General features: G+C 46.2%; 1 protein-coding gene across 6 annotated transcripts in view; it reads right to left on the bottom strand.

The window, feature by feature from the left end:
- LOC122542840 (RAC-beta serine/threonine-protein kinase) overlaps positions 1-23,818 on the bottom strand; it is a 112,685-nt gene that overhangs the window by 72,260 nt on the left and 16,607 nt on the right. For 2 of the 6 annotated variants that reach the window (XM_043680928.2, XM_043680930.2), the window contains exon 2: positions 5,085-5,159. The exons of 1 other annotated variant lie outside the window; for it this stretch is intronic. The gene's annotated coding sequence lies outside the window, so the exon portion shown is untranslated. Of the gene's footprint in view, positions 1-5,084; positions 5,160-6,014; positions 6,031-23,818 lie in introns of those variants that run through there. 3 more of the 6 variants (XM_043680927.2, XM_043680929.2, XM_087984004.1) reach the window with 2 other exon arrangements.

Here is a 23,818-nt window from a genome sequence, read left to right as displayed (position 1 = left end):
TCTCGGCCTCATCCTGGGAGACTGCTGGGTTCAGTAGGGCAGTCGCACAAGCTGGCGGCTCCCACTGAGCATGCTCAGAGCCAGACCTCTGGCCAGACAAACAAGTGACATTCAAAGCAAACACTGGGTCAAACACGAGGACGTTTGGGACAGCAAACAGCCGACCAAGTCCTGTTCTCTACTGCTGCTGCTTTCAAATATTTACCTCTCTGCCAGAAAGAAAAATCGATGCAGCCAGGATAGTCGTTCAGTCTCTCCTTCCATGTTCGGCCTACATGGCCTGTTGGGACTGGAATCACAGGTCATGCTCGGCAGTGCAATTGTGCAGATGGACCCTTACCTCAGCTGAGCCAGCAGATGAGGTCGGGGTGGGGGGAGTTGCAGGATGATCGAGTGTCTTCAGTGGACAGCATATTCCCCCAGAGACAGAAAGTCATGGTTTGAAGCCCCACTTCAAACGCAAAATGCAGGCCAACATTCCCCAGTACTGAGAAGGGGGATGAACACTCACTCCTTTCCTTCCTGCTGGAGGGTTGGAAGTTACATCAACGGTCCTAAAAGCAACAGCAGTGTCACCCCTGGCATCATGGTCCTCATTTTAAACAAAGCCATGGGACTCAGGAGGAAGGTGCCAGCATGTGGGTGTGGATGAGCTGGGGTCGCACTGCAACATTTAATCATGGAAACTCTACTATCAACCAGGCCAATTTCAGTGGTGCGTACCCTGAAGGGGGACTTCACATTTTCTTACCCTGTGGTTTGACCCAGTCACGTAACCAAAGATCCTGCTGTACACAGAGGGGATTTCCCTGCTCTGCTGTCAGTTACTGTGCAAAATCCTCCTTAAAACACATTAAGGCATTTCAAGGCACACAGATATTGGCCCAACTAGCTCACCCTTACCTACTCCCTTCTCTTTTTAATAATTTCCCCTTCAAAGCTTCCTCTGCCCCTCAATACTCCTTGTACAAATCATGAGGGAGGTGCAGCATGAAAGCAACAGCTCAACCACTGCTGCTGTAAATTCATCACAGGCTACTGAGCACGGACAGTCCAGAGGTGTCTTTTACCCCTCTCCTGCAGATCAATATTCAAGGAAATGGACAAAGCAGCAGTAGCAGCTTTCTGTAAAAGCAATTCATGAGATGTGGGCGTTACTGGCTGGGCCAGAATTTATTGTCTATCCCTAACTGCCCTGGAGAACATGGTGGTGAACCGCTGCAGTCCTTGGGTTGCAGCGACTGTGCTGTTAGGAAGTTTCACGATTTTGACCCGGTGAACATCGAATATAGCTGAAACCCCAATCAAAGAGATGGATGTTTGAGAGGACTGTTTGAGCGTACGAGATAAACAGGGATAGGGGCCAAGGGAAAGGGGAGATTGAGAGAGGGGTCAAAGAAAAGGAAAGAGGGAGAGGGGGAAAAAAAGAGAGAAAAGGAAAGAGGTAGGGACCGAGAGAAGAGGGAGAGAGGGGTCGACAGAAGAGAGGAGTGGGTATGGGAAAGGTGGAATGGGGCCAAGAGAGTTGATGTAGCTGAGTGTGGCAATAGTGATGAGAACAAGCACAGGAGACGAGATTAATCTACTAATAGATATACGGAGGAAGTGCGCAGGAGAGCCAATTAAGAAACTGACAAACACATACCAGGTATCACTTGCAATTACTGCTGTCACAGTTAAAAATCTCACAACACCAGGTTACAGACCTGTTGTCGAGAGATTTTTAATTTTGTCTACCCCCGGCCAACACCGGCATCTCCACGTCATTGCTGCCACAGAGTTATCATGTGCAGGGAACACAGCGTGAATGCTCACACCAACACTATTGCTCAGATACACAACTTGCACTCAGGATATTGGAATAACACGGTCACTAAGACCTCATAGGAAGATTAACTGCCACCGTGATGCAGTCCAAGAGACATGTGATTATGCTACCAAACAAATCCCTGGGGTTGGCACCAAGAATCAGTGAATTGGGATGAAACCTGGTCCCAAGAGCCTCAAACATGATGCTGCCTCCCCTGCCTATCATGCTGACATCTTCACATATGAACACCTTTAAGTAGGTTCCCGCTGCTGCCATAGCACCAAGAGCACCCAAATCAAAGTCACAAATCCATGCGAGACGTGGTCACACTGCACTATCCCTCCCAGAGTTTCTGGGTCATCTCCAGCCTTTGAAAGTCCAACAGTATCCAGAGAATTCTGGATTGAACTTATTCCCTATAAACTTACAACCCAGCAAGAAAGGAGTAAGCAGCAGACCAAGAAACGAGGTTGAGCAACAAAGAGCAGGGGAACTGCCCCTTTAATGGGCTGTCAATTGGTTAATTTGATTACTGCTTGCTCAAGAGAGTGCAAAGAGGTACAGTCCACTGGAGGCTTCTGTGAGCGGTGGGTGGCAAAGGGACTGGAGCATATCATCAACATTAGCAATTATGTTTTAATTTGAAACGGTTCCTACTGTTTTCACAAAAATTCACCGTAAAGTGTTGATCTTTTGTTTATTGGCACTCAGAAGGGTCTAAAGGGACACTTTTTTTCAGATTAGATTTCCTACAGTGTGGAAACAGGCCTTTCAGCCCAACCAGTCCACACCGACCCTCTGAATAATAACCCACAGAGACATATTTCTCTCTGACTAAGGCATCTAAGACTATGGGTAATTTAGCATGGCCAATTCACCTGACCTGCACATCTTTGGACTGTGGGAGGAAACCAGAGCACCCGGAGGAAACCCACGTAGACATGGGGAGAATGTGCAAACTCCACACAGACAATCGCCTGAGGCTGGAATCGAACCTGGGACCCTGGTGCTAAGTGACTTTGAAATTAAATATGCTTAAAATCAGATGTGCACTAGCATTGCTGGGCAAACAGAGAACAGCTGAACTTGGATCTCATAGACAGTGTCCAACAGTAAACCAGATTACCAGCTCAAAGATTCAAAGGATCTCAGCCTAAATAATTACGTCCTTCCCTTGTCCTCTCTTTTTTTCTTAAATTCCTTCATAGGGCATCACTGGCGAGGTCAATAGCATTTATGTCCAACTCTAACAGTCTTCGAGAAGATAGCAGTGTTGAACTGCTGCAGTCCGTGTGGTGTTACATCTGCGGCGCTGTTAGAGCGGGAACTCCAGGAATTTGACCCAGCAACAGTGAAAGAACTGCCAATAAAGTTCCAAGTCAGGATGGCATATGGCTTGCAGGACACTTGTAGATGGTGTTCTCACGCATCTGTGATCTTCTATGTGGAACAGCTCAGAAGATTTCCTTTACGGTATTTTGGCTTCTTCCAACCCAAGTTGGGCCACCAGTGGTTTTGGACACGTGGATTCCACCTCGCCTTAGTTAGAAGGTCATGAGTTCACATTCCACTACAGAGACGCCAAGTACAGAATCTAAGCCCATACACCAATTGCAGTACTGAGGAAGTGCTGGACAGTCAGAGACACCAATGAGGCATTGAACGAAGACCCCACGTGCTCTTGTGGGTGAACTTTTCCACTTGACTTTTGAAGGAAGAGCAGGGCTGACACATTCTTCAACTAACACCATGCAGCGTGGAAAGTCGCGGACTAGATTTTCTGATTTTACAACAATGGCTGTGCTGCATTTGGGGTGTCCTGAGGTTGAGAAAGGACCTGTATAAATACAAATCTTTCATCTCTGTTCGTAATTTTCCAGCTTCTAGCTGGAGTGGTCACCTGAAATTAAACATGGTGGTTTTCTCTCCTGGCTTCTCACCTTCACGGAGATGATGCAAGCTTAAAAAGGCAAGTGCAGTAGATGGTTTGTCTGGCACATTTACCTCCCCTCTCAATGCAAGGTTCACAAAACAAAGAACTATCCTTTGTTGCTAATGTGCCACCAACAGGCTGGCTGTAGACTCCTCTCCTGAGAGATTCTAAAGGCTCACATAAAAGGCACTGACATCATATTTCAGGCAAAAAGGGTTACCCACACCTTCTAAAAACAGTTACCAAAAAGCTCAGATTGATTTCGGAGATCGGAGGGTCCTAGAAGTGGGTGCATTTCTCTTTTTTTTGATAGGAATGCACAGCTTTCGGAGGTCTGATTGCTGCTATAAAACAAATCCCACAATTCAGTAGATGTTCATTTTTCTTCAAAGAAACCCTGTCTTTTCATCACTCCCCCCAGTCCTCAACAGACAACTTTCAGACCATCCCAAATTCTCAGTCTGGCATCCCACGATGTTGCAGATGTTTAAACGAGGGTCTCACCAGGAAAAGGGTTGGGAGAGCACTGGGGTAGGCCCTCTACACAACCAGGTGAAATTGAGGACTGCAGATAAGACCATAAGACCATAAAACATAGGAGCGGAAGTAAGACCATTCGGCCCATCGAGTCCACTCCGCCATTCAATCATGGCTGATGGGCATTTCAACTCCACTTACCCGCATTCTCCCCGTAGCCCTTAATTCCTTGTGACATCAAGAAATTCCTTGTGACTCTGATGCTGGAGATCAGAGTCAAGATTAGAGTGGTGCTGGAAAAGCACAGCAGGACAGACAGCATCCGAGGAGCAGGAAAATCAACGTTTCGGGCAAAAGCCCTTCTACACAACCGTTCGAACCTCCCATTAGTTCCCCTACTGAGGTTCTGAAACTATAACACCGCTCAAATTCTGGGTTTGGAGCTTTTGCATGTTTTCCATAATACCTTCAAATCTTTAAGATTAGATTAGATTACTTACAGTGTGGAAACAGGCCCTTCGGCTCAACAAGTCCACACCGATCCTCCGAAGAGCAACCCATCCAGATCCATTCCCCTATATTTACCCCTTCACCTAACACTAGGGGCAATTTAGCATGGCCAATTCACCAAACCTGCACATCTTCTCAATTACCTGTCAAACTCCCCCCAGCTTTGTGGACCAAGTAGTATTTTCTATGGTCCAGCCATTCCCTGGTGCAAAGTGAGGCAAGAAAGCTCTTTTTACCTCTTGAAAACTAAGCGGGTACATCCTGCAGGACATGGAGGCATATCCCAGGTCCAGCACAGGCAATGGGTGCCAACTCTTGGCTGAAAAAAAACGAGAGAGGAGAAGAGCTGCTCACCTACCTCCACGGGGCCAAGCTTAGGAGCATTCGTCCACCCTTTCTGTTGGGGAGACCTGGTTGATGCAGCCAAACCTAGAGAGCAAAGAAGGAATGTTGTTTACAAACCTGGGACTAATATGCCACTCTCCAACTTTGGGCATAGACTCTGGTTGTTTGAGCAGCTCCAGTAACGACACACCCATGCATGACTATGATCAGTGAATGCCAAATGGCTATTCGAGTCTGCAAACCCAATTGTTTTCTTACTGAAGATTCTGGTGGGATGGAGGTGGGAGTAGCGGGGGTGAGGGAAGCAGCAGGCAACGGAACTGTTGCGATTAGCTAAACTGGCCTTGGCAGAGACTACATGCGGATGGTCTAGTTTGCTTGGCACCATAATGGAAGATGCTTCACCCACAAAATGTGCGCGCACCTGCTCATGATGGAAAACTGAGGGATTACTGCAACTTCAGAAGTGCAATATTTCAGGTGAGACACTAAAACAAGGCCCACTCTGTCCCCTCTAAGAATTAACGAGGAGATTCCTCCCAGTCTCCTGGTCAATATTTAATCACCCAACATCACAGAAAAATCCTGACAGTCTATGCACATTCATCATTCTGCTTACATGCTGTTTCACTTTTACGACAGAAGCCACACTAATGTCTTAATGGATAACGTGCGATACAAAAAGCGTCACTGAAATTCAAGCCTGTCTTTAGTTACAGTCGGCCTGTTCAAGGTTGACAGACAGCAAGGGGGCTGTACCTCATTGCACTGAACACACTCTAAGCAGGAAGGGGTTTAGCTCCCCACAGCAACAATCCAACAACACTCAAGAAGCTCGACACCATTCGGACAAAGTAGGCACTTGATCAGAACTCCATCCACCGCCTTTGACATTCACTCTCTCCATCTCCAAAGCAACATGTACCATATGTAACTCACCAACGCTCGGTCAACAGTACCTTCCAAAACCTGCGACCTCTACCATCTGGAAGGACAAGGGCAGCAGATACAGGTGGCGGCGTGCCCATGTAAAACTTCCCTCTGAGCCACATGCCATCCTGAAAATTGTACTGCTATCCCTTCACTGTCACTGCCCAGGAACTGCCTCCTTGACAGCACTGTGGGTGTCCCTACACAACACGAACTGCAGCAGTTCCAAAAGGGGGCTAGTCACCACTTTCTCAAGGGCAATTAAGGACTGGTCTTGCCAGTAGCATCCACATCAGTGCAATAATAATCGAAAGAGAGAGAGTTCACACTCTCCAGATGGGAGAATGAGCTTATCCAGTAAGTCAGACAGTCCCAAGCTCCAATCCTGATGTGTTCTGATCACAGCCAAAGACAGCAGTCAGGTGCTGCACTAGGGTTCAGCCCCAGCAGTAAAGGTCGCACCATGTGCAGATATCAGGTGAGGGTTCAATTTGGGTCAGTCATTCTGCCTCCCATGGGTATAGAGCCTGCCAACGCACAGACTGTCTGGGCTGACAGGATGAGCAGCAGCCAAGCAGGGCGAGGAGCCAGCAGAGTGCTGGTGGCTTGTGGAACAGCCAGAACAAGCGAAAAAAAGGGGGGAAAAAAACACACAGGCAGACACGCAATTCTGAGAAAGAATAGAATAGCAAGCGGTTGGTTAGATGTTTGTGCAGGTTTCATCTAAAAGAGCTAACAGCTTGACACCAAGTCCGGTAAATAAGCCACAAGAGAAACAGAAAGGTACACCGCACAGAGTCACGTGTCAGCCTGAACTGTTTACACAGAACAGTTACTCAAAATAAGCTGAGTGAGAGAGGAAACAGCAGTGGTTGTATTGCTGAGTGACAAGAGAAGAGAAGGGAGAAGAATGAGACAGCTTCCTTACCTCTCCCACTGTATAGCCTGCAAACCCGCTCATCCTCTCTGCCAGAGTCCCCCTGCTGTACTTGCCATTTCAGTTAGGAAATGCACTCGCGCAACAAATTCCACTCTCACTCCCGCCAAAAACTGAATCTGCGGTTAAAAGATAACTCAGCTCACCAAGGAGATGGTACGGTGGCTCAGTGCCAGGATTCCATTCCACCCTTGACAATCGTGTGTGTGGAGTGTACACATTCTCCCCGTGTCTGCGTGGGTATCCTCCGGGTGCTTTGGTTCCATCCCACAGTCCAAAGATGTACAGGTTAGGGTGGTTTGGCCTTGTTAGATTGCCCATAGCGTCCAGGGATGCGCAGGCTCGATGGATTAGCCATTTGAAATGTCCCAGGTTATTGGGATAGGGGAGGGGGGTGGGTCTGAGTGGGATGCTCTTCAGAGGTTCGGTGGTTGAATGGCCTGCTTCCACTCTGCCAGGAATCTATGCCTCACATAGTCGAATAGGCAGTTCCTACTTACAGTTACACGTGGTCAGGTGGTGCTGAGGACCAGCGCCTTGGTCAATAATTGTCCACCTTAAAACTGTTTTCAATTGGCTTCAACCATACCCACACAAGGAAGCTGGAAAATGTAGGCAGTGGTGTAAAATGTGGATAAAAACTTTGAATTAAAAATCCTGAATGGTGTGGGCACCTGAAACTTTTCTCTGCAACCAAAATGTCAAATTCACAAACAACCATCAGACAGCACCTAAAATTGAAGAAGGAGTTCCTGACTGATAACTGGTTCTCCTCAGATACTGTAACCTTACATTTGTGGCAACCTTCATCTTAGCATCAGGCTTCCTTTCCGACTCGTGCTGCCCTTTGGGGTACCAAGGCAAACAGCACAGCGCAGGACAGAGGGAGTGCTGCACTAGCTTCCAAATGGGACATTAAACCAAGGTCCTTCTCAGGTGCAATGTGAAAAACGCTCACGCCACTATCTCAGAAAGGAGCAGCGGAGTCATCCCCAGTGCCCTGGTCAATAATTATCCACAATCGACATCGTGAAATCAAAACATTATCGTCGTGTTGCTGCTTGTGAGAGTTTGCTGTGTGCCCGGTGGCTACCGCGTTTTATGCATTACAACAGTGCCCACATTTTTAAAAAAGGTACTATCAAGCACCCCCACGATCGTAAAAAGTGCTATGTAAATGCAAATCTTTCTCAGATTGCTCATTTCTGTCTTCAACACAACCATTTCCTGTTTGCAACACCTACTGTCTGCCACAAGGTAAACCCCACCGCCTACAGACAAAGGGCAAACCCGACAGCACTCTCTTCCATGGCAGATTTCACTTTACGCCAATCACTCCTGCCCTTGGAAGGGGTCCACTGGCTTTACAGTGGCGAAGGCTCCATTCAAAATGCACTGGGGAGAAATGTTGAGGGTCTCTGGCTGGAAACTGCTAAAATCCACCCTGGCCACTCTCTCAGGGTAAACCAGATAGTGCAAAATGCTTGGTCCCTCATCCTGTCCATCACCAGGGCACTCATTTGCACCTCCAGAAAATTGTCCACCTCCACCTTTAGTTCAGTATCTCTTCTGCTGAAACCCTTGCTCTCTAGATAGTAAAAAGTGAGGACTGCAGATGCTGGAGATCAGAGCTGAAAATGTGTTGCTGGAAAAGCGCAGCAGGTCAGGCAGCATCCAAGGAACAGGAGAATCGACGTTTCGGGCATAAGCCCTTCTTCAGGAATGAGGAAAGTGTGTCCAGCAGGCGAAGATAAAAGGTAGGGAGGAGGGACTTGGGGGAGGGGCTTTGGAAATGCGATAGGTGGAGGGAGGTCAAGGTGAGGGTGATAGGCCTGAGTGGGGTGAGGGCGGAGAGGTCAGGAAGATGATTGCAGGTTGGGAAGGCGTTGCTGAGTTCGAAGGATTTGACTAAGACAAGGAGGGGGGAGGGGAAATGAGGAAACTGGAGAAATCTGAGTCCATCCCTTGTGGTTGGAGGGTTCCCAGGCAGAAGATGAGGCGCTCCTCCTCCAACCGTCGTGTTGCAATGGTCTGGCAATGGAGGAGTCCAAGGACCTCAAGGGCGGAGGAGCGGGAAGTGGAAGAGATGCGGTGGAGGGCCTCGTCGACTACATCTGGCGGGAAATTGCGGGCCCCAGCTATGCCTGCCTCTTCGTAGGATATGTGGAACAGTCCATCTTCCGCAGCTACACTGGCACCACCCCCCGACCTTTTCCTCCGCTACATCGATGACTGTATCGGCACTGCCTCATGCTCCCACGAGGAGGTTGAACAGTTCATCCACTTCACCAACACCTTCCACCCCGACCTCAAATTCACCTGGACAGTCTCAGACTCCTCCCTCCCCTTCCTACACCTTTCCATTTCTATCTCGGGTGACAGAATCGACACGGACATTTACTATAAACCAACCAACTCCCACAGCCAACTAGACTACACCTCCTCCCACCCTGCCCCCTGTAAAAACGCCATCCCATCTTCCCAATTCCTTCATCTCCGCCGCATCTGCTCCCAGGAGGACCAGTTCCAAAACCATACAACCCAGATGGCCTCCTTCTTCAAGGACTGCAATTTCCCGCCAGACGTAGTCGACGATGCCCTCCACCGCATCTCTTCCACTTCCCGCTCCTCCGCCCTTGAGCCCCGCCACCCCCATCGCCACCAGGACAGAACCCCACTGGTCCTCACCTACCACCCCACCAACCTCCATGTACAACGTATCATCCGCCGTCATTTCCGCCACCTCCAAACGGACCCCACCACCAGTGATATATTTCCCTCCTCGTGGGAGCATGAGGCAAAAGACCATTCCCTCCGTGACTCCCTTGTCAGGTCCACATCCCCCACCAACCCAACCTCCACTCCCAGCACCTTCCCCTGCAACCGCAAGAAATGCAAAACTTGCGCCCACACCTCCCTCCAAGGCCCCAAGGGACACTTCCATATCCGCCACAAATTCACCTGCACCTCCACACACATCATCTATTGCATCCGCTGCACCCGATGTGGCCTCCTCTATATTGGGGAGACAGGCCGCCTACTTGTGGAACGTTTCAGAGAACACCTCTGGAACACCCGGACCAACCAACCCAACCACCCCGTACCCCAACACTTTAACTCCCCCTCCCACTCCACCAAGGACATGCAGGTCCTTGGACTCCTCCATCGCCAGACCATGGCAACACGACGGTTGGAGGAGGAGCGCCTCATCTTCTGCCTGGGAACCCTCCAACCACAAGGGATGAACTCAGATTTCTCCAGTTTCCTCATTTCCCCTCCACTCACCTTATCTCAGTCAAATCCCTCAAACTCAGCAACGCCTTCCTAACCTGCAATCATCTTCCTGACCTCTCCGCCCTCACCCCACTCCGGCCTATCACCCTCACCTTGACCTCCCTCCACCTATCGCATTTCCAAAGCCCCTCCCCCAAGTCCCTCCTCCCTACCTTTTATCTTAGCCTGCTGGACACACTTTCCTCATTCCTGAAGAAGGGCTTATGCCCGAAATGTCGATTCTCCTGTTCCTTGGATGCTGCCTGACCTGCTGCGCTTTTCCAGCAACACATTTTTAGCTCTAGATAGCAAAGTCCAATGGAGACAAGGGGTGACATGTGACAAGATGATGACCCACACACCAGCACTGCGTCTTCAACACCAATGGGCACAAACTCCCACCCCAACTCCCCGAAACAACAGACCCCTCATCACTGCAGTATATGCAGTCCCTTTGGGTACAAACCCTGACTCACATCAACCAGATGAGTGTATTTAATGTGTAGACATGCATTACAGGTAAATCACATTTGTATATGACTAAACAGTCACCACTTCACATCCAAAAATATCACACACTCAAAGCGAAACTCATTGGCATCTGATTTCTAAACAGCCAGATAGGAAATTGGGAACGTTTCTGGCTACCTGCCCCTCTCACTTGTCCAAACGTACAGCCCACCTACCTGGGCCCACGATGAAAACCTGTTCACCAAACACCTTGACCCCTCTCCAATCTAAAACAGGCTCGCTCACTCAGAGTGAGTGTTCAATTTGCTGGGGACCTGACCTTGGAACTGGTAAAATTGTCAATGGGACCCAGTCTTGCCTACACAGAGGAAACTGCAGCTCTTTTACCATTCAGAGTCAGACAAAGCAGTAGGGAGGAGTAAGGCAGGTGATCGAGAAGTGGAGCTGGCTTTGTATCTACAGAAGGTGTAATGAAGAGGCAGCCTAGCAGGAAGTGTGATAGCAGTGGTGGTCTGGTGTCTTCCTTAGCTTCACACCTCCCAGTCCTACTGCCTGGATGCAAAGAATTGCCTCTACCCTAACCAAAACTCTTGCTGTTTTATTGTAAACAGTATTAAACCAAGGTAGTATATCGGCACAGAATCACAGACGTATTACAGTCTTGTCTGCAGCTGTTGTCCAAATGAGCATAGTGACTTAGCTCCAATCTCCTGCCTTTTCCCTGTAACTCTTGCACATTGGGTGATTATTTCAATAGAAACTCTTGAATGCCTCAACTGAATCTGCTTCCACCATGCTTCCAGGCAATGCACAACAGATCCCAACCGCTCGTTGCTTCAGAAGGCAGAATAAGATACTGTTTGGGCATCCCCAAGTCCAAATTGTCAGGCCTGCATCCGGAATAATGCCTGCCCTATAGTCCACGTGCAACCTGACTGACTCCTTGCAAACTTTTGGGCCCAGCAGAGCATGAGGAAGGCACAAAAAGTGAGGGTTTTCGAGAGAGCAGATATGGACAGCTGATCCAACAGTAGATTGACATGCTAGCACTATACATTCCTGCCTTGGAGGCACAGGCATGCAGGTTCCAATCTTAGCGGGTTTTGAGAAGATTTGTAGCCCAGGTTGAGGTTTTGGATGTAGGTTTGCTCACTGAAGTGGAAGGTTCATTTCCGGACATTTCATCACCCTACTAGGTAACATCTTCAGTGGGCCTCAGGTGAAGCAATGCTGAAAACTCCTGCTTTCTATTTATCACACACACACACGATAAATAAAAAGCAGGAATTTTCAGCATTGCTTCACCTGAGGCCCACTGAAGATGTTACCTAGTAGGGTGATGAAACGTCTGGAAATGAACCTTCCAGCTCAGCGAGCAAACCTACATCCAGGTTCCAATCCCAGTGCACAGAGATGAACACAAAGATCTTGCTCAGTCCTGCAGCACTGTCAATCACATCCCATTTGGAGGAAGACATTAAAGCAAGGGCCAGCAACCATTCTCAACTGGAAAGAATGCCATGACACCACTTGGAGGGGTGCTGGGGAACTCCTCCTTATGTCATACTTAAAAAGCAGCCCTCCAACATCATTAAAAATTGTATTTGGTCCTGCTTCTTGGCGGTTTGCTGTGCGCACAATTGTCAGCAGTAATAACGCGAATGTGGAAGGTGCTTTATAAGTACATTTTTACTTTTTTCCCTTTACCATCTTCCAAATTTACTGTCTAAATCCCAAGTGGACAAAAACAGGACGGTACAGTGACTCAGTAGTTAGCACGGCTGCCCCACTGTTCAATTCGGACCTCGAGCAACTGTCTGTGAGATCAAAGAATCCCTACAGCATGTAAGCAGGCCATTTAGTTCATTGAGTCCACACTGATTCTCGGAAAAGCATCCTGCCCAGACTCATCCTCCACGCCATCCCTGTAACCCTGCATTTCCCTAGGCTAATGCACCTAGTCTGCACATCCCTAGAAACTATGGGGCAATTTCCCATGGCCAATCCACCCTAACCTGCACATCTTTGCACTGTGGGAGGAAACCAGAGCACCCGGAGGAAATTCCATGCAGACATTGGGAGAACGTGCAAACTCCACACAGACAGACGGTCGCCTAAGGCTGGAATTGAACCCACAACCGTGGCATCGTGAGGCAGCAGCGCTAACCACTGAGTCACCATGCCATGTGGGGTTTGCATATTCTCCCCATGTCTGCATGAGTCTCCTCTCACAATCCAATGATGTGCAGGTTAGGTGGATTGGCCATGCTAAATTGCCCCCTAATGTCCAGGCTAGGTGTGTTATGGAGGGTTTACAGGAATAGGGTAGGGAAGTGGGTCTGAATGGGATACCCTTTGGAGGGTCAGTGTGGATTCACTAGGCCAAATGGCCTCTTTCCACAGTGTAGGGATTTGCTGATTCTAACAAATGAGCATTTTGGCTACTGTAAATAGGAGGAGCTTTTCAAAAAAGCATTTTTAAGAACTAGGAAATAGCTCACAGTACCTGCAGGAGTAACGTGATGACCCTGACACCCTGCTAACTCCCACGGCACCAGTTAGGAGAGTTCAGCTCCAAATGGAACAACGGGACTGAGCAGAAACGGCACCACACCAGACAACCACGGGTTTGGAGTTCATTATGAGAGAGGTGGGCTCTTGCAGGTTGGCCCGAGAGTCAGGTTATGCCCCTCTTACACAGTCCCAGCCAGCACACAACTTCCTCGTCGTGCTTGCAAACCTCTGCGTGCAAATTCCGCTTCTACTGGGGACGCATCAACAGCTTTGAGAAGTCCACAGTGTTGTGGTGAATAGAGAACGCGACAGGAAAAGTAATTATCTGGAAGAGGAAGCTGTCAAACTACTATTTTTTTTAAAATGTATGTACATTTAATTTACTGCAATGTCAGGTTGGCTAAACCCTCCCTAGCCAGCACCTCTACAAAGGTTCTCCTGACAATATTTATAGTTAAACAATGACAGAAAAGATAGGTTTTGTTTCCAAACAGAAGTGTGTTTGATTTGTTTTTCTCTTAGAGATATGTACCAAAGAGACAACAGACATCAAAGACACACCTAGAATCTCTTGGCACCTTCAGGATAAACACGAGCAGCTTCTGTAGCAGCAGCCTGGAGCAGGGATTCAACTACAAGGGATAACAGATCTGCCATCATGTCCTAGCCCATGGCACAGTCACACTCAGCAGAGGACAGTATTGCAAAAGGTGTAGTTTTCAGAAGGACTGCAGGAAGGTGGGAACACAAGCGGAGAACGTGGTTTTAAGAACAAAATCAATGGGATGCTTGAGTTTTACAAAGAGTACACAAGCCATGACATTAAAGAAACAAGATTCTGCTTTTCACACCTCAAAACATTTTATAGCCAATGAAGTGCTGGCGTTTTAAAGTGGATGAAATGTAGAGAGCATGGTGGCTAATTGCACAGAGCATGCTACAATAGTCAGTCAGGCAAAAGTGAGGACTGCAGATGCTGGAGATCAGAGTCTAGATGAGAAGCATTCCTGATGAAGGGCTTTTGCCCGAACCATCGATTTTCCTGCTCATCAGAGGCTGCCTGACCTGCTGTGCTTTTCCAGCAGCACTCTAATCCATTCTAGAACAGTCAGATTTTTGAGATATTGATCGGAGGATGAATATTCATTGGGACACAAGGGAGAACTGCTTCTCTTTGAAATAATTTGGATTACAGTAGTCCATTCTGGTCTCCCTGCTATAAGAGAGATGCTATAAAAGCAAACAAATTCCAAAAAGATTTACAAGGATGTTGCCAAGTTTGGAGTGTGGGGGCTAAAGGGAGAGGCTGAGTAGGCTGGGGCTGTTTTCCCTGAAGCATCAGAGGCAGAGAGGTAACCTTCTAGAGGTTTATAAAATCATGAGGGGCACGGATAGGATAAACAGATAAGGTCTTTTCCCCAGCGTAGGGAAGTCCAAAACTAGAGGGCACAGTTTTAAGGTGAGAGGGGAAGATTTAGAAAGGGAGCAATGGGGCACCTTTTTCACACAGAGGGTGGTGCATGTCTGGAATGAACTGCCAGAGGAAATGGTGGAGGCTGGTACAACTACAACATTTAAAAGGCATCTTGATGGGTATATGAATAAGAAGGGTTGCGAGGGATGAGGGCCAAAAGCTGGCAAAGGGACTCGATTAATCCAGGATATCAGGTCGGCATGAACGAGTTGGGCTGAAGGACCTGGTTCCGTGCTGTACGTCTCTCATGTCATACAATCTTTTAGAACAATGCATGCAGGCCAACAGGATTTAACGTTTCATTCAAAAGATGGCAGTTCCGACAATGCAGCACTCCCACGGTACTACACTGAAACATCAGCTTTGACTTTGTGCTCCGGCCCTAGAGTGGGAATACTGAATTGTTTACTTGATTTCTTGGTGACTATCTGAGATTGATGGACCAGAGTTTCACTCTTTCCCCCATGTGCAAGATATCTTTGAAAGTGTACTACCAAAACACCACAGAACTGCAAAGATCTCTGGTGGGTAAAATAGGCGAGGGATTCAGTGGCAGAAAAACTGAAGTGGGCTCCCATAAGAGTCTGTGCCTGGCCACTGTCACTCAACTTTACAAACAAAACCTATTTCTAAATATAAAGGCCACACCAAACTTGCGAAACTGGCTTTAGCAATACTGAGGAGTGCTGTCTCTGGGTCTGGAAGAATCTGAAAAGGTTAATATTTATTCGAAACTCATAAGCACCATCCAATGCAATGAGGTCACGAGGATTTGAAGGGGTGCAGGGAGTTAAGTCACTATCTCCCACAAGATTCTAAGCAAGTCTTTGTAGCTATGTCAGCCTTGGTCTTGTAACCTGGAAATAGTTGCAGAGATGCAGTAAACACATCCTGTTTACGCGACAAGACTGTTCTTGTCAGTTAAGAAGGTACTTACGCTCACAAATGTAAGTCCCCTAAAGAACCCACACATTGAACAGATATGGTTGGCACCACACAGGAGGACCACAAACGAATCTAGATCAGCGATAAACATTGCAGAATGGGCATAGAACTAGCAAATAAGTTTCAACCTTGATAATTCCAACAATGAATTCTTACATTTTGTTTTGAAAGATAAGGCAGCATGTTACTTTGAAGACAAGAATATAAATGCGTTGAGGAACAAGGGAAATAAAAATACACGAAATCAGTCAAATTTATCATGCAAGTCAGAGAAAATGCTGGAAAATCTCAGCAAGTCTTGCAGCATCTGTAAGGAGAGAAAAGAGCTGACGTTTCAAGTCTAACTGACCCTTTTTTAAAGCTTTGGCAAAGGGTCAGTTCGACTTGAAATGTCAGCTCTTTTCTCTCCTTACAGATGCTGCCAGACTTGCTGAGATTTTCTAGCATTTTCTCTTTTTTGGTTTCAGATTCCAGCATCCGCAGTAATTTGCTTTTATCATGCAAGTCAGTCTGGTCATAAAATAGCAAACCGAAAACTAGGGTGTGCTTTTAGAGGAATCAAATTGAAAAGTAGAGAAGTTACAATGACATCAAGCCTTGAAGTACTGTGTACCATATTATAATTTATAAGCCTACAGTTCCTCTCATCTAGTCACTAATTTGGAAACCCCAGATTGTCATCCAGTAGCTATTAATTTATAAATCCCAACTCACTCTAAAACCTAACCGAATCCACTATTTACACGCCTCCTAGATTCACTGATCCCTCTGACTTTCACCGAAATTTCTCACAAAAGGAAAGAATCCCAATGTTAAACCTGTTGTTAGCAACTGGATGAGATTAAATTAGGGCAGGAAAAGGCTGATATGGACTATAAACATCGTCGTGTGCCAGTTGGCTTGCTGTTCTCCAACAGACATGCAATTCTAACACAGCTTCACTGAACCTGAGAATGGGCTGTTTCAGGCTGTATTCAAACCATACTACAGGCCAACTAAGGCAATTGGAGCCCATTTCAGTCTCTTAAGTAAACCAGATGCACATTTATTAGCTGCCTCAGAAGCATCTGCAAATTATCTGAGACAGACTGTACAAATGGAAGCTAGGTACTGTACTGAACACACAAAAAACCATGACAACTGCTCAAACATCTGTGCACTTCAACTGGAAAATAAAAGCTAAATCTTCACCTACACAGGATAAAGCAGAGCAAATATTTAAATTTGGGAATGGTCAAACAGCCTCATCCCTGTAACAGACACAAACTGTTGACTCACAGGCCAACTTTTAACTGAGTCTAGGTCAAGGCTTCGAGTAAAGAACAACTTCCAAGTCTTGGCACTTAGCAAGTCCAATGACAACTCTACTGCTAATGGGTTAGAACAGAGTTAGTCCATTCAGTCCATTAAGCATGCCCTTCTATTCAATGCAATCATGGCCAATTGGACATTTTAATGCATTTTCCCCTACCTAAAGCTCAATCTCTGCCTTAAAAACATACCAAAGACTGAGCTTCCATAGCTTTGAGAGAGAAAAGATCACAACCCTCTGCGTAATGTCTCTTCATCTCGAATGTAATTTTTGTTTTTATTCATTCATAGGATGTGGAAATCAGTCCTGAAGCCAACCTTTACTGCCTACCCCAAACTGTGCAGTTGGCATATTGCTGTGGGTCTACGTCACATGTAGCTCAGACTAGCTAAGGTTAGCAGTTCCCTTCCCTAAAGGGCGTTAGATGAACCAGTTGGGATTTTTGCGACAAACGACAATGGTTTTATGGTCACCATTAGTTTCTTAATTCCAGAGTTGTTTTTACCAAATTCAAATTCCAACATTTGCCATAGTGGGGTGTGAATCCTGTTTCTTTTGGTCTCTGGATTAGTACTCTCGGCAATAATATCAGCAGGCCACTGCCTTCCCTAGGTGTCACCCTAATTTTTACATAGCATCTCTGGTTCTAACTTCCCCAACCAGGGGAAAGATCCTGCCAGCATCTACCCTGTCTACCCCTTTAAGTATTTTGCAAGTTTCAGTGAGATCACCTCTTGCCATTTGAAATTCTAGAAAACACACAGTCCCAGTTTACAAATTCTACCTTCACAGAACAATCCCGCCATCCAACTGGCGAAACTGAGATTTGCGTTGAGGTTTTGAATCATTGGGGAGGTCACTCAACCTACCAGGCCCCTGCTAATTCCATGAAGGAAATCTCTGCCTAACCCCATGTCTTATTTCACACTCGGGAGCTTTTACAAAAATCTGGGTCAAATACCGACATCTTTTCTGTTTAAAATGTATCCCATCTTCCTCCCACTATTGGTGATCAGACACCGTCTTTCCCAATAACCTCTTACACATAAAAAATGTTCTTCCCACTTCTCCTTTGCCATGTCAAGCAATGGCTTCAAATTGGATGTTCTATATTCATTGGATTGGTGACTAGAATGTCCCCAAATACCTCATCAAAACCCCGCAGAATTTTGAATTCTGAAGTACTTAAAGCTCAGAAAAAACAAACAAAGGAAACACATTGATGAATTTCGAGCCAAAATGCCCCAATAACGTTTTTTCTTTCAAAAAAGTGGATTCCAAACAAGGGTTTTCAGCATCAAAATCCAAAGCAGCTGAAGTCCCTCAGAATTTATTGAGGCACTTGCCAAAATGGCATCACTGCTGCTTCACGAAAATCAAATCGACCAACATTCACAACGATGTTCCCACAAAGCCATGTGACAATGGGAAATGGATTTCAAGGACTTTGGGTGGAGTGATAAATATTGCCCAGGACACTGGGGAAAAATGCACTAAGGGAGCTTTCATATCTACCGAAGATAGATGGTGGTCAGAGTACAATACCTCACCTGAAGGAGGATAAGCTGTTAACTCCCTCAGTATCTCACCACGGTAGCAGCATGGATTTGCTGCACAGAGTGGAGCTTGAACCCCACGACCTTGTGACACCAGAGGCGATAGTGCTACTGGGGTAGATGGCACTGAGAATTTCAATAGACTCGTAACCCAGCTTATAGTACTAGGAGTATAGGTTCAAATCCTACCAGGACAGATGGTGAAATGTGAATTCAACAGAAAACTGGGGGAGAAAAGGAAGCTAGCCTAGGCACCCGTGTGATGCAGTGGTAGCGTCCCCACTTGCTCCAGAAGTGTGTAATAACAGGCTGATTAGCAAAAGGAAAAAAAAAGTTAGCCTCATAGCAAACATGCAACCACTGTTGATTATGGTGAAAAACCCATCTGATTCACCAACACCCTTTAAGGAAGGAAATCTGCTGGCCAGTTCTGAGGAAGGGCCGCCTGACCTAAAACATTAACACTGATTTCTCTCTACGGATGCTGTTGGACTTGCTGAGCTTTTCCAGCAATTTCTGGTTTGAATCTGCTGTCCTTACCTAGCCTGGCGACACGTGACTCCAGTTAACTGGGCAATAAGCCATGTCTGATTGCGTTGATTGGGGCCAATCCTGTCCTGTTGACAGTGCCACTCAGAAATCTATGTCTGACTGAAAGGAACTTTGCCAGAAAGCGCATTTGGGTAAAGAAAGTCATAAGGGTTTCCTGACACACTCAACATCCTCCATTGGGTTGTACTGCTCCCTATTTTACACAGGGAGACATCACCACCAATATTTCTTATTTTCCTTCCTTGATGGGCATGGGCATTTAAATTTTTTTTTTTACATACACACGCATGTGCTCAACCTAGAAGGGCCCTTCCAGATTACTATGTGGCTGCATAGCTTGCAGAGGTCACTCTGGGAGCATTTTTCCATGCAGAGACTATAGCAAAGAAACATAATTAGGGGTCACTTAGCTCAATTGACTGCATGGTTGGTATGCATTGCAGGTGGCCCTCAGGGTAAACTCTAAATGAGAGAGCAGCCTATGATCCTCTAGAACATCCACTAGCAAATATAACAGGGAATACAGGAGATTATTCTGTATCCATAGAGTGGTTAAACTTGCTGCCAAGGGAGTGGTTGGTCTGAGTAGCAGAGATTAACTTGATGGGAAGTTGGACAGACACAGTGGAGAAAGGAATTGAAAATTACAGACAAAATCATAAGCTGCTGGAAAAGCTCAGCAGGTCTGGCAGCAACTGTGAAGAGAAAGTAGAGTTACTGTTTCGGGTCATGTGACCAGTCTTCCGATCTGCTGAGCTTTTCCAGCAACTTTGGTTTGTCTCTCTGATTTACAGCATCTGCCGTTCTTTCCGAATCGAAAGTTACGTTGGTTTGGGTTAGATGAAATCAGGTGAGAGATGGCGGTTGTTGGTCAGGTAGCCAGTTTCTACACATTCTAAGTCACTTTATGATAGATAGCATCAAAGAATACTCTTTTTAAAAAAAAAAGCAGAATTCACCACAAGCTCAAGAACCATTACAGCAGTGATGTTTCATCATTGTCAGTGGATTCCAGGGAATCATCAAAAGCAATAGGGTTTGGTCTGGTCTAAATAGTTTATCTCGAATTTGGGTGAAGCCAACCTACTGTGGCATCTTTGCATTTCCCTAACAGCAGAGGCTGGGTGTTTGCCATCCCATTGCAACACTTACAGATGATGCCTTCAGGGAAAGTACACAGCCCCACCCAATCTTTCCATCTTCATCAATGGCAGAAGGCCCATATTCATCGGACCGAATTAATCAATGGAAGATCCTCTGGTGGATCAAGAATGTAAAACATAAATCACAGTCTGGCATGGGACTCTGTCTAGAATTAGCTCATATGGAAGGACAACCTCAGAGAAGTTATAGGAGGACAAGGTGCAATCAATGATAAAACAATGCAGGAAGCAGTCAACAAACAAGGAAAACAATGTAAAAATAACAGATACAATTCTAAAGCGCATGGAGGAGCAGAGGGATTTGGGTGTATGTGTACAAATTACCGAAGGTAGCCAGACAGGTTGAGAAAACAAGGCATATGGGATCCTGGATGTTATAAACAGTAGTGTGTGGGTACAGAAGCAAGAAAGCTATCACACTGAATTGTTACAAAGCTCAGATTTGGCTTCAAGTGAATGTCGTGTCTAATTCAGGGCACTGTACTTTAGGAGTGATGTGAAGGCAGAGAACATACAAAAAACATTTATGAAAGCGTTATCAGGATGAGGGACCCCGATGTGAATAGATTGGAGAAGGTTGAAAGCTTTAGGCGATGGATCTAGAGAGAAGATAGGCGAGACTGCTTACATTTGTCAAAGGGAAAAGAACCAGAGGAAGCCAATTCAAGGCGATTGGCAAAAGAAACAAAAACAGAAGGAAAACATTATGTGCGAGTGGTTAGGATCTGGAATGCACTGCCCGAGAGTGCAGCGGAGGCAGGTTCAAACGGGGATTTCAAAAGAGAATCGGACAATTATCCAAGAGAGAGAAAAAAATTGCAGCACTACGGGGGAAAAAACGGTAGGGGATTGGAACTAATGGCAGTGTTCTTGCATAGAGCCAGCGTGAACATGATAGATTGAATTGGTCTTCCTATGTAACTTTTCGACGAGACTACGAAATAGCAGGGGTCACAAAAATGATCTCCCAGGATGTTAGTGTCAATGGAGGGAACCACGGCATTGCAATTGTGGTATCTATAGGAACTGGAGGATGAAATTTTAACCCTTAAGCCTGTTCTGCCACACAGTCAGCGCAGCCACACGAGTCAATCATGAACCTATATGTCCACTTTTACCCCATATATTTTTCTGTCACCCAAAGGTATTAAGATATCAGTCTCAGAATTAAATTAATAATTGACCCAGCATCAACTCTGGGCAGCAGTTCGGAGGTTCTGCGCACAGTGGTCAGCATGTTCCAAAGGTTAATGGTAAATCCAAAACAATAAGAGGACACACCATTTTGTTCCTGGAAAAAACATTTAGACACAGACCTTCTAGGAGGAAAGTTTTACAAGTTCTAGACTTCCCAAGCTGCAGAGTAATTTCAGATGCAGACAGTACTAACCTAGGTAATTACAGACCAACATTTTTCTCCTCAACATCTGTGGTCGGAAACATTTTGCAATCTTTAATTAAATATGAAATTGACAAAAATTCAGATGACAGCAAAATGATTTGAAGCAGTTACATCTGATTTCAGGGAGGAAGATGGTGCACGTCAACTCTCAACTGCCCCCTATAGACCATGTCCACCGCTCTGCCCTCATGAATCCTCTTTGTTACTTCTTCAAAAAACTCAATTAAGTTTGAGAGACATGATTTCCCACACACAAAGCCATGTTGACTATCCCTCCCCTTTCCAAATACGTATAAACCCTGCCCCTCACAATTCCCTCCAACAATTTGCCCACCACCAATGACAGGCTCAACGGTCTATAGTGCCCTGGCTTGTCCTTAACACCCTTCTTAAACAGTTGTACCACGTTTGCCAAACTCCAGTCTTCCAGCACCTCACCTATGACTATCAATGATACAAATATCATAAATAAAAATTATGCAAATAAAAATGCAAGGGGCCCAGCAATGCTTCCTGAGTTTCCACTCAGAGTTTGAGGGTACGCCTGATCACGTCCTGGGGATTTATCCACCTTTATGCATTTCAAGACACTCAGCATCTCCTCCTGTGTAATACAGACATTTTTCAAGATGTCACCATCTATTTCCCTACATTCTATACCTCCCTAGCTTTGCACCTTCTCTAATAGGTACATCAACATACTGAATCAGAAAATTTTCTTGTACACACTTAATAAATACCTCTCCATCTAAATCCGCATTTCTTAAGGGCGGCACGGTGGCTCAGTGGTTAGCACTGCTGCCTCAGCACCAGGGTCCCAGGTTCGATTCCAGCCTAGGGTGACTGTCTGTGTGGAGTTTGCACATTCTCCCCATGTCTGCATGGGTTTCCTTCGGGTGCTCCGGTTTCCTCCCACAGTCCAAAGATGTGCAGGTCAGGTGAATTGGCCAGGCTAAATTGCCCATAGTGTTAGGTGCATTAGCCAGAGGCGGGTGGGTTACTCTTCTGAGGGTCGGTGTGGACTGGTAGGGCTGAAGGGTCTGTTTCCACACTGTAGGGAATCTAATCTAATCATAACTGAAATCTCCTTACAAATTTCTTTCTCTATTTCCTGCTGACTCTAATACAATCTCAATAAGTGGTGATCATCCCTTTCTTATTTCTCAGTCCTAGGAATATCCTCCCTCAGTACAGCTGTAACGCTATTCCTGATCAAAAACGCTACTCCCCCTCCTCTCTTGCCTCCCTTTCTATCCTTCCTAGAGCATGCGTGTCCTGGAACATTAAGCTGCCAGTCCTATCCATCCCTGAGCCACATTTCTGTAATTGCTATGATATCCCAGTCCCATGTTCCTAATCATGCCCTGAGTTCATCTGCCTTCCCTGTTACTTCTCTTGCATTGAAATGAATGCAGTTTAATTTATCAGTCCTACCTTGTTCTCTGCTTTGTCCCTGCCTGCCCTGAATGTTTGACTTGCTTCTTTTCTCAACTGTACCAGTCTCAGATTGATCTCTTTCCTCATTATCTCCCTGGGTCCCAACCCCCAGCTTACTAATTTTCCCGAGCAGCTCTAGCAAATCTTCCTGTCAGTATTCAGCCACACAGGTTCATCTGCTCTATTCTCCTATTCCTACCCTCACTACCTCGTAGCACCAGGAGTAATCCAGATAGTACTACCCTAGAGGACCTCCTTTTTAAATTTCTGCCTAACTTTCTATATTCGCCCTTCAGAATCTCAACCTTTTCCCTTCCTCTGTCATTGGTTCCAATGTGTACAATAACTTCCTGCTGGTCCCTCTCCATTTTGAGAATATTCTATACCCTCTCTGAAACATCCTTGATGCAGGCACCAAGGAGGTAACACACTATTCTGATTTTTCGCTGCTAGATGCAGAAATATCTGTCTGTGCCTCTGACTAGAGAGTCCCCAAACAATCGATCGTTTGGTACCAGATGTACCCCTCATTACATTACAGCCTGTCTCAATACCAGAAACTCACTACATTCTCGAGAGTCCATTACCCCCTGCATTTTCCAAAACAGCATACTTGTTTGAAATGGGGATAGCCACAGAAAACTCTTGTACTACCTGCCTCCCTCTCCTACCTTTCCTGGATTTAACCCTTCCACCTGACTATATCTGCTGCTTTTCTCCCTTCCTATAACTGCCTTCCATCCCACCCCTTGCTTTTGTAAATTCCTCATTGCCTCT

Source organism: Chiloscyllium plagiosum, unplaced genomic scaffold, assembly GCF_037043375.1.
Source record: "Chiloscyllium plagiosum isolate Xiang-an unplaced genomic scaffold, Cpla_swu_hap1 HiC_scaffold_47, whole genome shotgun sequence".
NCBI lineage: Eukaryota > Metazoa > Chordata > Chondrichthyes > Orectolobiformes > Hemiscylliidae > Chiloscyllium > Chiloscyllium plagiosum.
The sequence above is the reverse complement of the archived record's forward strand: the minus strand, read 5'-3'. Positions and strand labels throughout refer to the sequence as shown.